Consider the following 13,023-nt stretch of genomic DNA (forward strand, 5'->3'; position numbering starts at 1 on the left):
AGCTGAGTGATCTTGGGCAAGTCATTTCAGCTTTCCTGCTTAAGTAGAGCTAAGATGGCCTGTGAATGAAACCATATAAACCAAGGCATTTCTGGCTCCAGAGGGAGGCCACTGCTGTGGGGGAGGAGCCCCGGCCAGAGAATCTGTTAGAGACAGTTATTTTGTCATCGACTGGCATGGCCTTGGGACAAAGCATCGCAGCTGTCTTGACCTCACTAACTGCCTAGACCTCATCCCTCATGTCATGCTGTCATTATCAACACTGTCAACTCCTTCAGCCTTAACATTGGCCTTGGCCTCAGTTTCCTTCTGTGTGACTTGGAGATGATGACTCCTGCAGAAATCAGAAGCTTGGGATAAGGAAGATCTTAGGTCACATGACAGTTTACCTGCATGAGGTGGGATGTTCAGTCCTGGACAGCAGCAGATGGCACAGCATAACAGAGCTGCGGAGAACATCAGGGGCCCCATTAACAGCCAGTAAGAGTCTGATCCATAAGCAGGAGGGCATTGAGTCTTGAGCGAAGAATTGGTTGGAAAAGCAGGCTGAACAGAAAAGCGGGTCATTGGCAACACACTCAAAATGATAAGCACCCCTTTTTTTATATAAAGCAATTGTTTAGATTGAGAAGTTAATGAATTTTAAAAACAAGTACCACAAATATCACACAAGAAAAATATCCAGACATCTTTATTAACTGTCACATACCTTCACCTTTCAAATGCTCCCTTCCCTGTATTTCTTGACTACAGGCTTTGATTACTTTTCTTTGTGACAATGATTTTATAGTATTTCCTATAGAAAATAGATAATTTCACCTCTTCTTTGGCAGTAAGCATATCCCAGAAGCCATTTATGCACCAAGATACAGTGATGGTAATTTTAAGCAGACTCAGGAGTGACTTCAAAGCATGTGAATCCATGCCACCCCCCCACCCCACATTAGTGATCCCCCAATTTTACCTTCCCCCTTAGCCACACCCCAAATGCCCACAGCTACTCCCACAGTTTTGTGACAGCAGGAATTTACAGTGGAAAGAGACAACCAACTTATAAAAATATCTTCTGCAAATTTTTCAAAAGCACCTGAAAGTTGAAAGCATGTTTGGGACCCCTGAAGAGGCACACAGGTGCCCTGGAGCTTAAGCTCTGCTTACCTTGGCTGTGAAAAATCCACCTTTGCTCTGAGTAATTGCAGCAGTGCTAGGCTCCAGGTTCGCCCCGGGGAGTTGAAGGGAGAGGAGCAGACACCTTTGACCACTGCCAAGCACTGGCTGACTCTTGAATTTTGCCTCATTTTGTGTGGACACACTAACTCCTCTGCTCCATCCACTGCAATATGCACAGCAGGGAGGTTCCTGGCATTTGTGCCCACCCCAAAAAGCCCTCCTCCAGACGGGAAAGGGTCCTTGGCCCTTAGCAGAATTCTCCCTGCTGAGCCCACCACACCCTCTCCTGTGCACACACAGCTGGTCAAGCTGATCCAGAGCACAGGCCATGTCCTGAGCCCTGAGCAGGAGAGGGGTGGGACTGGCAAAGCGATCCCTGGTTCAGGTCCCAGACAGGCCTGGCAGAGCCTCGGCCATATGCCCTTCACCTGCCTGTCTTCTGAGAGGACAGGGGAGGGGGAAAATATAGAAGAAGAAGAAGAATTGGAAGAAAAGCTTGGAAAGGAGGGCAGGGGTGAGGATGGGTGCTGGTCCTGCCACTGACTGGTTGTGTGACTGTGGGGAGGCCTCTTACTTTACCCCTCTGGGCCTCAGTTTCCCCTTAAAGTAGGGCCGCTACCACCTACCTTGCAGGGTTGTTGTGAGGATAACACAAGGTAACGTCTGGGGAACTTGCTTGGGAAATTGGGAAAGGCCACTTAAAGTGAGAGCCCCTCTTAACCTTTTGTCCGAAGAGGGCTCCAGCCGCCTGTTTTGGGAGGCCGCCCCCTGCCTTTACTCAAAGCTGACCCTGCCCTAGGCGGAGCGGCGGGCACCTAGAGCACTGCCCAGGTGAGCCCCCAAGCCCCAGCCTGACTGGCCAGGCTGCTGGAGGAGCCTTGGAAACCGAGGGGCTGCTGTCCTGGTCTGGCCAGGACACCTCACCCCCACCCCAGCTGCCCCTCCAGGGACCGCAGGGAAGATGAGCACCGGGGAGGAGCATCAGAGAGGTGACAGGGCAGCCCAGGGGGCAGCACAGGGTCCACCTTGGTGGGAGCTGCAGCGGGGAAGCTCACCTGGGGCTCCAGCTCGGGGCCGGAGCTGGCCTGGCCCACCTGTTTGCTCCTGGTTGGTGTCCCTCCGCTGCACCTGGGCCCACCCTCTGGTCCCATCCTGCTCCCTGTTGCCTCCACAATCTGAATACATTCTGCATCTTCCCAGGTATGCAGAGGGAGCCCTTTAAGAAATAAAAAAGTTTAACCTGAAATGATAGTTGGGGGTTCATTTCCAGCAGAGAAAATGGGTGTGGGGCTCCAGGGACCAGAGGGCAGAGGTCAGGGCAGGGATGTAGCACCGAGGATGAGAAGGGGGAGGAAGACGAGGAGGGGGTGGGCAAAGGAGGAGAGGTCAGCAGCCTGTTGGAGGTCTGGAGCCATGGAGAGTGTCCTTCACAAGCTGGGTGGCTGGCTCTGCTTTCACCCCCAACCAGAGCAAGGGCGCCCCTGGGCACCCACATGGCAAGGGGAACCAGATCCTTGGGAGCTGGATTGAACCTGCCGCCCACTGTCTTTTCCCAATTCATGGATCCGAGGTATTGCTGCCACTTGCTGAGCAGAGTGGTGGGTGAGACCAGGTGGGAGGGAAAGGCCCCGGGGGCCTCCCCAGCTGTTTCCAAGGGGGAGCAGGTGGCCCCATTCCATCCATGCCCCTGTGGGACCCATGGGCACCGCCTCAGACACAGATACTCCAATTAAAAAGTCAACACAGAAATCCCCTTTATCATGAATTTCCTAGGGTGACATTCAAATCAAAAAGTTAAATTCCTTTGCCACCTTAGGTTAAAGTTCAAAGAAATAGAAATTGAAGTTCTTAAGGTCAAAGGACTAAAGCCCAAAGCATCCCCAGAGAGCCTTGCTATTAACTCCGGCATCGCTTCTGGAACAGGGTCCTTCTCCATGCCTCTGTATTTTAATTAGCCTGTCATGTGCCCCACTTTTTTTTTTTTTTTTTTAAAGATTCAGAGTTACCAGGAAAAACCAGAGGGTGACAGCCTCCCAGCCCCGCCCACCACAGGGAAATCCACCCCTAGGGCAGCCGGCAGGTGCTGGGTGTCCTCAGAATCCAGCGTTCAGCCCTATAGACCCTCTTCCTGCTGCCTCAGGACCCAGGTAGAAATGGAAGGAGAGTGGACAGGGAAGCGGGTGCCAGCCCAGTCCCCCCACCTGCAGTTCTGACCCAGTCAGGGGTGAGCCTAGCCCTGTGGGACACCTTGCGTGGGGCAGGAAGTGACTGCCTTCCTTCTCTTCTGAGCACATTTGTGCCACTCCTGCCTTCTCACTACTGGTCACCCCCGGCCCTGGCCTGGGGCGGCCTGGCCACTGGATCTCATTTATGACAGCTTCTTTCTTCCAGAATGTTCCGTTCCCCTCTGGGGCACTCTGGCCTTGAGTGGCGGCTGCTTCCAGCGGGGGGAGGATCTGTGCCCACTGCTGGCTGCGGCTCCTGACAGTGGTTTCATCCCTTTTGCTCACCAAACAGAGGACTGGCCATTTTTGTTGGATTCCAGTGCCTTCCCTCCTTTTACTTTCTCTTTGCTTTCTGACCCAAACATTCACCTTTTTCTGACATATTCCGCTAGATTTTGTCTCTTGGGATCGCCTGTGGCAAGAGAAAGAAATACCAGGCAATTCCAGCTTCATCACAGCATCCACTGTTGAAACAGCCCCTTGGCTCCACTCAAGAGACCCGAGTGGCCAGCCATCAGCCACTCTCCCCGCTGCCAGCCCCCTCTCGCAGCTGGCTCTGCTCGCCCCGGGTAGGGCTCCGCTGAGCCCTTGAGATCTAATCCATACATCTGAAAACATATTCCTTAGGGCCGTGGAATCTGGGATCCCCAAATTTTCTCAGTATTTGGTGCTGACCTTCCGTCCTTGAATTTGCCCAGATCCTCCACAGCCTCTGCGGGCTGCCAGCCTCGTGGGATGGCTTCTGGTTCCTAGGAGCAGGCCCTGTCAGCTGCGTGGGGTGGCCAGCCCTCACGAGTGTTCTGAGTCGGCTGACTCACCAAGGGGCCTGGCTGGTCCCCAACCTCAACCCCATCCCCAGGGAGCATTGCTGGCACAAGCTGGCCCCTCCACTCCGGGGTCCCATGCCCCTTCATTTCTGCCCAGCCTGCCCTCCAACACCTCGTGTTCCTTTGAGGACATTCCTCTTTCTCATTTTCCACTGCTCCTGTCCTGAGAGAGAGACTTTCAAACCATTCCAGTTCTTCCTTTACCTCCCAAGGGAGCCTGCCGCCTGGGGCAGATGGCTGCCACACAAGCCTCTCACTCGGCCCTCTAGCTTTGGGGTGTGCAGTGACTTCCTTAAGCTGTTTTTCTATCTCAACTCTTCTTTTCTGAAGGGCCTCCACTGCTGGGACCTCTCCTATCGATGAACAATCCCTGACCTTGTGCAGGCGAGCCAGGCTCCATGTCTGGGCTCCAGGGATGCACCTCCACAGCCCCTGTTCTGGCAGGAACTCATGGGCCACCCCTACCCTGTGTCTGACCCCGGAAACACCCCAACCCCCCCAGAAGATAGAAGCTCTCTGGAGACCAGGCAAGACCCCTGCGGCTCACAAACTTGCCCACAGGGCCCGGCTTGCATGGCAGGTGGAGTCTCCTGTCAGGACCACTAGTGAGATCCACCCACCCAGCCTGGGCATCTGCTCACAGCCCCAAAGCCCTGGGCGTGGGGGGGGGGTACCTTGCCACAGTGTGGGAATCATAGCACATGCCGGAAAGGTGAGCCCAGGGCAGAGCGGAGCAGGTTGAGGGAGTTGGTGGGGGAGGGCTACTTTAGGGATGGAAACACCTCACAGGGAAATGTGAGGAGATGAGGGAAGCCCCCCACCCCCAGCAGGCGCACCAGTGGCAGGAAGCTCAGGGTGGCTGGGGGGGTGGGAAGAGGTGGGCTGGGGAGAAGGCAGCCAGTGGGAGCAGCCCTTGTCACGGGCCAGAGTCCAGGCAAGGTCTTTGAGGGCTGGGGGAGCTGGGTAGCACCTCTGCATGGTATGTGGTGGTGTCTACCCTTCCTTCTGTGTGTGTGTGTGTGTGTGTGTGGTCACTTGTACCATGAAGTAGAATGTACACACAGAAAAATGCATAACGGTTTAACAAGTATAACACAGACACTTGTAAGAAGCGTGAGGGGAAAGAATATCACTGCAGCACCTGTCAACCATCGTGTGCTCCCGCCCCCCTAGTCAACCACCCGCCCTCACTGGTGGGACCACTGTCCTGATGGGAGGCGAGCCACCACAGCCTGGCTTTCATCACAGTTTTACTACCTAGGTCTGGACCTCTGATCATGTAGCTTGGGGGCCCCTGGCTTTGGACTTTAAATAAATGAAATCCTATTACCTGCATCTTGCATCTTTTGCTCAACACTTTATGCCTGTGCGACTCACCCATGGTGGGACCTGTCCCTGTGGCTTGTGAATCGCACTGCTATATAGTACTCCATGCCAGTAATGTGCCACGATTTATTTATCCATTCTGTTCTTGATGGACATTTGGGGTGTTCCAGGGACAGGTTTCCTTAGGGCATTATATACCTGGCAGTGGGACTGGGGGCATATTAATCACAGACACCACGATGGGTGGTAGGAGCATCCTGTAGTGCCTGTAACTGCAGGTCCCTCATTTCTGCTGATGCCGAACACCTTCTCCATTTGGAAATTCTGTTTTGGGAAGTGGCTTCTAAAGCCCTTTGCTAATTTTTTATTGGGTTGTCTATTATCAATTTGTAGGAGATGTCTTTTAATTTTAATTTTAATTTTTGCTGTTTAGGGCTGTGCCTGTGGCATATGGCAATTCCCAGGCTAGGGATCAAATTGAAGCTACAGCTGTCGGCCTACACCACAGCCACAGCCACACGGGATCCGAGCCGCATCTGCGACCTACACCACAGCTCATAGCAACGCGAGATCCTTAACTCACTGAGTGAGGCCAGGGATTGAACCCGAAACCTCATGGTTACTAGTCGGATTCGTTTCCGCTGTGCCACAACGGGAACTCCTGTAGGAGTTTTTTTAATGTATATGTTCTGGATATGAATCCTTTGGCTGCAGCATGTCTTTTCAGGCTTCATGGTGTCTTACTAATATTAGGTCAAAGTGTCCATCTCTTCTTAGTCGTTTGCACTTTCTGAACCTTATTTAAGAAATCATTCAGATGATATCTTCTCCTATCACCTTGCTGTCATTAATTCCCTGAAAACTGACTTTTGAGTGGGCATGAAACAGAAATCCAGTCTGCTTTCTCCCCATGCAGTGGCCAGCTGCCCTGCACCGCTGACTGAATCTCGCCTCTGGTTACATAGGTTTCCATGCTTCCCTGGTCCCTATGTGTGTGTAGATGTCTGCCCTGTGCGGATCTCGCTTGGCCTTGATTATGGAGCTTGATGACAAAGTTTGACTTCGGAAAGCAAGCCCTCCCGCCTTGCCTTCTTCAAGAAAATGTTTTGGCTCCTCCTGGCCCTTGGGTGTCTCATAAATATTAGCATTCAGTTGTCAAATTGCACCATAAAATATGTTGGAATTTCTACTGGGACTGTGTTGAATCACAAACCAGACCAGGGAGAAGTGATGGCATCATGACAATGTCCCCCCATGTCTGTGGTCCTTCAATGATTCCCCCACCCCTGCATTGGTTTTCTCTGTAGAGTCTGGCACATGCCCGGTTCACTCCTTGGTACAGGGCAGCATGCTCTCTAATCACTTGTTCCCTTTGCTCTCCCCAGCCATTTTTCTCTGCATGTGTGAAGTCATGTTCTGTCTGGTATCTGTAAAGTCACATCCTCTTCTGGAAAATGTCTGTTTCTTCACTGATATTCACTGTATTCTAAGCATTCCTTGTCTTGCCTATCTGGAAAATACTTAAGTCCATAGGACAGGGGATTAAATGTCAAAATTGCGTGAATTCACACCCTTCATGTCCTTGGGCTTTTTTTTTTTTTTTAATCCACCCATGATCACCTGGATCCTTATCCGTGTCTCCCCTTGGTATAGCAGTAGGGGGGCTGTGAAGCCTGCACTTTCTTCTCTGCTTTGTGGCTGTGTTTTGTTTGACTGGCAGCAACTCACAAGAACTCACCCCTCCCCTGAAGGGATTGGTTCCCAGAAACAGGACTCCCTTCCAGAACCTTCCTTAGCACACAGCTCTCGTCATGCTTTGCTACTGGAGGAGCCCTGTGGACAGCTGGGATGGAGGCCCTGGGCTCTTTGTTATGAGGTATCCCCGGGTCTGTTGCTGGCAGGGAGGACGGGGTGTCATATCAGTCACCCAGTTTGAACGGGTGATGTGCTGACACAAGGCTTCTGTCACCTCTTACCTGGCTGTTCCTCTTGTTTTTTCTCCTTGGCTGGCTCCTTAAATGGGACACTCAGGGGCAGTGTCACCTGGGCATCACAGCCCCACAGGTTGGTGGGCAAAGCCACTCATGCTCTTCTTCAAGGCTGAGCGCCCGCTGGAAAGGGTGGACATGTGGCAAGTGGGGAGGCAGGCACAGGGGAAACTGAGGCCCGTGGGGAGCAGCTGGAGGGGGCGCCAGGGGGCGTCTGGTTCCTGCCCTTTCCCTCCTGACCTGGTGATGGAGCTACAGTTTGGGTGTTCACTAGAATTTAAAGAATAGTAGAAAGGCATCAAATCCAAAGGGTCTTTTTGCTTTTCTTTGAACAAGAAGGAAGTGGGCTGCTTCATAATCAAGAATATTATCCTCTGAATTATCAGAAAGCAAAAGGGGCAACTCACTTCCCGAAAAGTCTGGTTTTCTCCTGGAGAAATACTAGCAAGTTCTGAGAGTCCACCCGATTTTCCATGCGTGGAAGGGTCCTGCCGTCACATTGCTTTTTTGACTGGCCAGTTTTATCTTCAGGAAGGTTCAAGACACCTTGCAATTCATGCCATGGTTGAGTTGAGGTGGGCATCGCACAGAGAGCTTGTGGCGATGGAAGAAGCTTCTCAGGGAGGAGAGGTCTGGTGCCAACAGGAAATCCTGAGTCATAAGCTAACGTGACAACTTTGTTGACCGCTGGTAGCATCGAGGTGGCAAGGGGGCACGTCATCCTCAGACGTACTCGGGACGTCTGAGGTCCTGGGGTGCGTGCAAGCTGCCTGTGGACACAACAGGCAAGGTCCCATCAGGCGAGCAGGACCAGAAGGGTGGACATGTGGCAAGTGGGGAGGCAGGCGCGGGGGAAACTGAGGCCCGTGGGGGAGCAGCTGGAGGGGGCGCCAGGGGGCAAGCCCCCTGCCTTCGTCTTCCCAAGTGCCGGGAAGCTCCATGTTACAATCTGGGGAACCTCTTGGCATTGGAGTCAAGAGCTCAGAAGTAGACCCAAGTACAGAAGGGAACTTAATTTGGAATCAGAGTGGTGTTTCATCAGTGGGCTCAGATGGATGATGAGACAGATGGGGTGGGGAAAGGTGGGAGGCTTGGACAATAAATTTGATAACTGTACAGTGGGGGAGCCTGGGGACACACACTCTGAAGAAGAGTTGGATCAGTGTCCCGAGAGCCCACCTGCAGTCAAAGGCCAGATGATAAACTGGGGGAAATATCTGCAACTCATGGCAAAAGGTTAAATTCTCTGATATACGAAAAACTTTATAAGAAAAACAGTCCAGTGGGGAAATGGGCTTGAGGGTGTGACTTCGTTTCCAGAAAAGGAAAAGGGAGTGGCTGTTAACCAGAGGAAAAGATGCTCCACCTCCTAAGAAGAGAAAGATGAATTAAAGCCTTCAGGCTTGGGAGAAAAGCACCTCCCCACCAGATGCCAAGGTGCCCAGGAGCCCCCTCTAGGAAGGACGTAGTAAATCAGCATTGATTTTGACCAACCAATCCTACTTCTAGGGACCTTTTCTCCAGATAGAACGCCACACACACAGACATCAATAACAGTGCAGGGCTAAGAGCAGGGCTGCAAAGTAACCAAGGTAACCATGGCCCCTCCCAATAAGGGAATACTGGAGACCCTTCAGGTCCTGAGACAGACTTTTAACTTTTTGAGCAAAGTGCCAACTAGCGTAGAATATGTTACCATTTGTGGGGGAAAAAAATGTTGGGTGAAAGAAGGGGTGTGATCCATACTTGCCTGTACGCACATAAAATGTCTCTCCAGGGGTTTGAGAGAGGGCTACCCTGTCGGGGAGGCGGCTGGAGGGAGCCTTCGCTTTGGGGATCCTTGCAATGCTCTGAATTTGAGCTGCATAAACACATTACTGAAATCAGAGGACAATGAGGTGAGAAACCAGGCAGCAGAGCCTTGACCTTTGTAGCTTTGGGATTTGGAGCCCTGTCTGGATGTCTGGGGGGTAGACCCATGAGAATGTCCAGACCCCAGTGTCTCCAGATGGGGGCTGAGACTCCAGGAGGGACAAGCCAATTTCTGAAAAATGACAAAAGTTTTCTCTTTTATGTGGGCTTCAAACAGAAGTGAGGTGTGCTCACTTCACCAGGAGAGGGAACCTGGGCAAATGGCTGGTGGGTGTGCTTTGTGCCCCCATCCAAGCCCGTAGTGGAATTCTCCCCAGGAGGGCCAGAGGGCTGGGATCCAGCTTTGCTCAGCTAGGAAATGGGGCTGAATGGCAGCCAAGAACTTTACGGAAACAAGGGAGCAGCACTTAGTGCAAAGTGGGGCAGGAAGGCAAGGAAGACATCAACGATCCAGAAACACTGGACGCATCCCGAGCCTCAGGCTCAGCTGACCTCCCCTGCACCGTTTTCACCTACTGCTTTGGAGGCAGTAGGCCCCGTGGCCTGACCTACCAGTGCCCGAGATTGGTGGGTCCCTTCCCTACCCGCATCCTCTCCAATACCTCTCAGCTCTGGGTGGGGCTCCAGAAGACCCCTGCCCACCCACCAGGAGTTTCAAGATTTATGGAGACCTGAGTGCAGGCACAGGCCACTACTTGTCCATCAGCTCCCCTGCATAACTCGTGCCCCTGAGACTGAGACATCCAGTCAGCTCTGTGGTTTAGGGAATATGTAGGAAAGACATTTGGTGACTCCATTTCACAGAAGGGAAAACCCGAGGCCAGAAGGAGAGCAGAGCAGGTCCCTGGCTCCTGGGTCCCTCAGATCAGGCTCTCAAGGGTAGCAAGCCCCAGGCAGGGGAGTCTCACACTGGGGGAAAGGGCAGTGCTATCCCTCTAATGAAGGCATGCCTGGAGGGGACAAGGTGGGAGGCCCAGGGTAGACCCCACACTGCTGGGCTCAGGAAGGACAAGCTGCTGACCCAAAGAGCAGAGCTGATGCACCCACCTAGAGGCTGCTGGGGGACACAGGACACAGGAAGAGGGGCTCATGGGCCTAGGCCAAAGCAGAGGAGCCCTGATGCCAAGCCAGGTGGTCTCAAGGAAGGTGTCCTAGGAGGGTGAGGTGTGGCGCTGGCAGTGGGCAGGTGGAGACAGGCATTCGATGCAGAAGGAACAGCACCGGCAAGGGAGGTGCAAGGCTGCAAACCAGGGCAGACAGCCCGGTCTTGGCTGCCAAATAATATGGTGCCACTGGAGCGAGTGGAGAGCAGGTGGTGGTCTGGGCCCCTACCCTCTCCAACCCACACCTCCGTTGGAGATGCTTTTTAAAAATGAGTTTCTACAGCTGTCTTGAAGGATTGACTGCACCTCTATGGGTCTTGGGGCAGCCACTGGAGTTTGAAGAGGGACTGGCAGCTTGGCGGGCAGTGGAGCCCATGCTTTGGAGGAAATGGAGCTGGCTGGGAGGTGACTGGGATGGGGGACAGTATATGGCTGGAGAGTGGGGTGCAATAACTGCCCTCCTGGGCTTGCAGGGCCAAGAATGGGGGGGGGGGCTGACTCACAGATGCCCCCCTTTCCCTTGGATTCCAAGGAGCCACTGCTTTTCCGATGCCCCAGCTGGCCACAGAGACTCTGGAACTGCCCAATTTGCAGAAGCAGCGAGCCATGCTTCACTCTCCCAAGCCCTTCCATCCTCCCCAACACGGCAGATGCCCAGCCTGCCTTGCCCACCTCCTGCTCCTATGAGGACACAAGTGAATGCCCTAGCTGGGGGCAACAGGGAGGGGAAATGTGAAGTCAGACCCTGGAAGGTGGCTGGCACAGCATGGGCACATCCAGGGAACCAGGACAATGTCCTCACCTGTGAAATGAGAGTTGGATGAGACACTCATGGAGACCCTCATCTCTGCTCTCATGACCACGTACAGTATAGGCCCCAAGAGGCTAAGTAAAAGTGGGACAGCGTGCAGCCTGGAGCCAGGGGAAGAGGCTCTATGCTGGGAACTGGGGGGGGGGGGGTGGAATGTGGGAGCCAAGGGGATGTGACAAAGGCCAGGGCCCAGGCAGGAGCCTGTTACGTAGCAGGTGCTCACACCCAAGAGGGAGGCCTAGCCTGCAAGCCAGGCTGAATAGGGCCAGCTTGGGCTATGCTACCCCCTCCCCCAGCACAGAGATGGACCTGAGGCTCCAGTCCCCTCACTGAGGACAGAATGAGACTGAGGAGAGTTGGAAGAAGACCTTCGTGGAATAGGAGCACCCCAAAGACGGGCCACATCCTCCAGACTCCCTGGAGCTGATTCTTCTAAGGTCACAACTGTCCCCACTGTTCTAGAAGTAAATCCTCACTGCCCAGGGAGCTGACTGGGGGCTGAGAGTACCCCCGGAGCCAGACTGCTGGACCACCCCAGAGACGGAGGGGTTGGGGTAGATGTCAGCGGATGGAGCTGACAGACTGGGCTAAGCAGCCTGGGGCCTGGGCTGTTCAGAAGGTGCCATAATCCAAGGGTAGGTGTGATCTGTCCTCTGCTACAAGCCTGGGCTGGGCTCCTGAAGCTTCCTGCCCCTGCGTAACAGGAGTTCACACTGATGCCACAGTGTGCCACACAGGCTAGGTGACTGGCAGTGGGCCCAAGGAAGGAGCCTGTGGCCACCCCAGGCTCCAGCACATGTACAGGAACAAGGTGGGCCTTATTACTGCCTATGGCTCAGAGGCAGGCCTGTTCCTCACTCCCAGCATCAGAAGGAAAGCGCTCCAGGGGCTGGGCTCAGGCGGTTACCCTCTTCCCCAGAGTCCTTCACCTTCCAAAAACGGTTCACTTCAATTCTGTGGAATTTAAAAAACCACCTCTATCTAGGATGTTCTTGTCTATCTCAGGGGCTGAGGCAGAACAAGGGGTCTCAGGTGCAGGGCCAGGGGTCCAGAGGTTAGGCCCCCAGGAATGGGGTTCATGGGGCTGGAAGAGCCTCTCTCTGCAGGCAGCTGCAATGAACTGGGCTTCTCCCACAGGGTGGGCAGTGCAGGAAGGGCAGAGCTGGCTCTTCACTTTAGCCAAGACACAGGTGCCGGCTCTGATCAAGGGACGCCAACTCCAGGCACGTTAAGTCCCCAGTGCTCAGGGCTGGGCCTCAACTTGGAGTTGCTGCGCAGGTCCATGGAGGATCTCCTGCTGTGGGGCAGTGAGGCATTCAGCCTAAAGGTGACTGGCCTGGGCAAGCAGCACCTCCTGGCTGGAGGACTGCCCAGTACCTTGTCACCACCCCACAAGGGAGCAAGGCCCTGCACTTGGAGAAAGGATCCTAAGCCAGGAAACTGTCCTATTGCACCTTGATACTGATTTTGTTCTTGATCAAATCCTCAGCGTCCTAGTGGGGTTAACTAGCCACCTGCAGGCTTTCCGGACTTGCTGCGCACTAGAAAACATGAATGGCACCCAAACTATAGGAGTATGCCCTCAGGGAACTGCTATTCCTAAGGGCCTGGGTGCCTGAAGGGAGCCCTACCCAGGCCTGGAACTGGGGTGGACAGGGCAGCATAACCAGAATCCACCTCCTGGAGCCTCTGTCCCACACT

Source organism: Sus scrofa, chromosome 14 (assembly GCF_054392235.1).
Source record: "Sus scrofa isolate SSC_HxYL_T2T_F1_AM1 chromosome 14, Sscrofa_HxYL_maternal_Yorkshire_Landrace_v2.0, whole genome shotgun sequence".
Lineage (NCBI taxonomy): Eukaryota > Metazoa > Chordata > Mammalia > Artiodactyla > Suidae > Sus > Sus scrofa.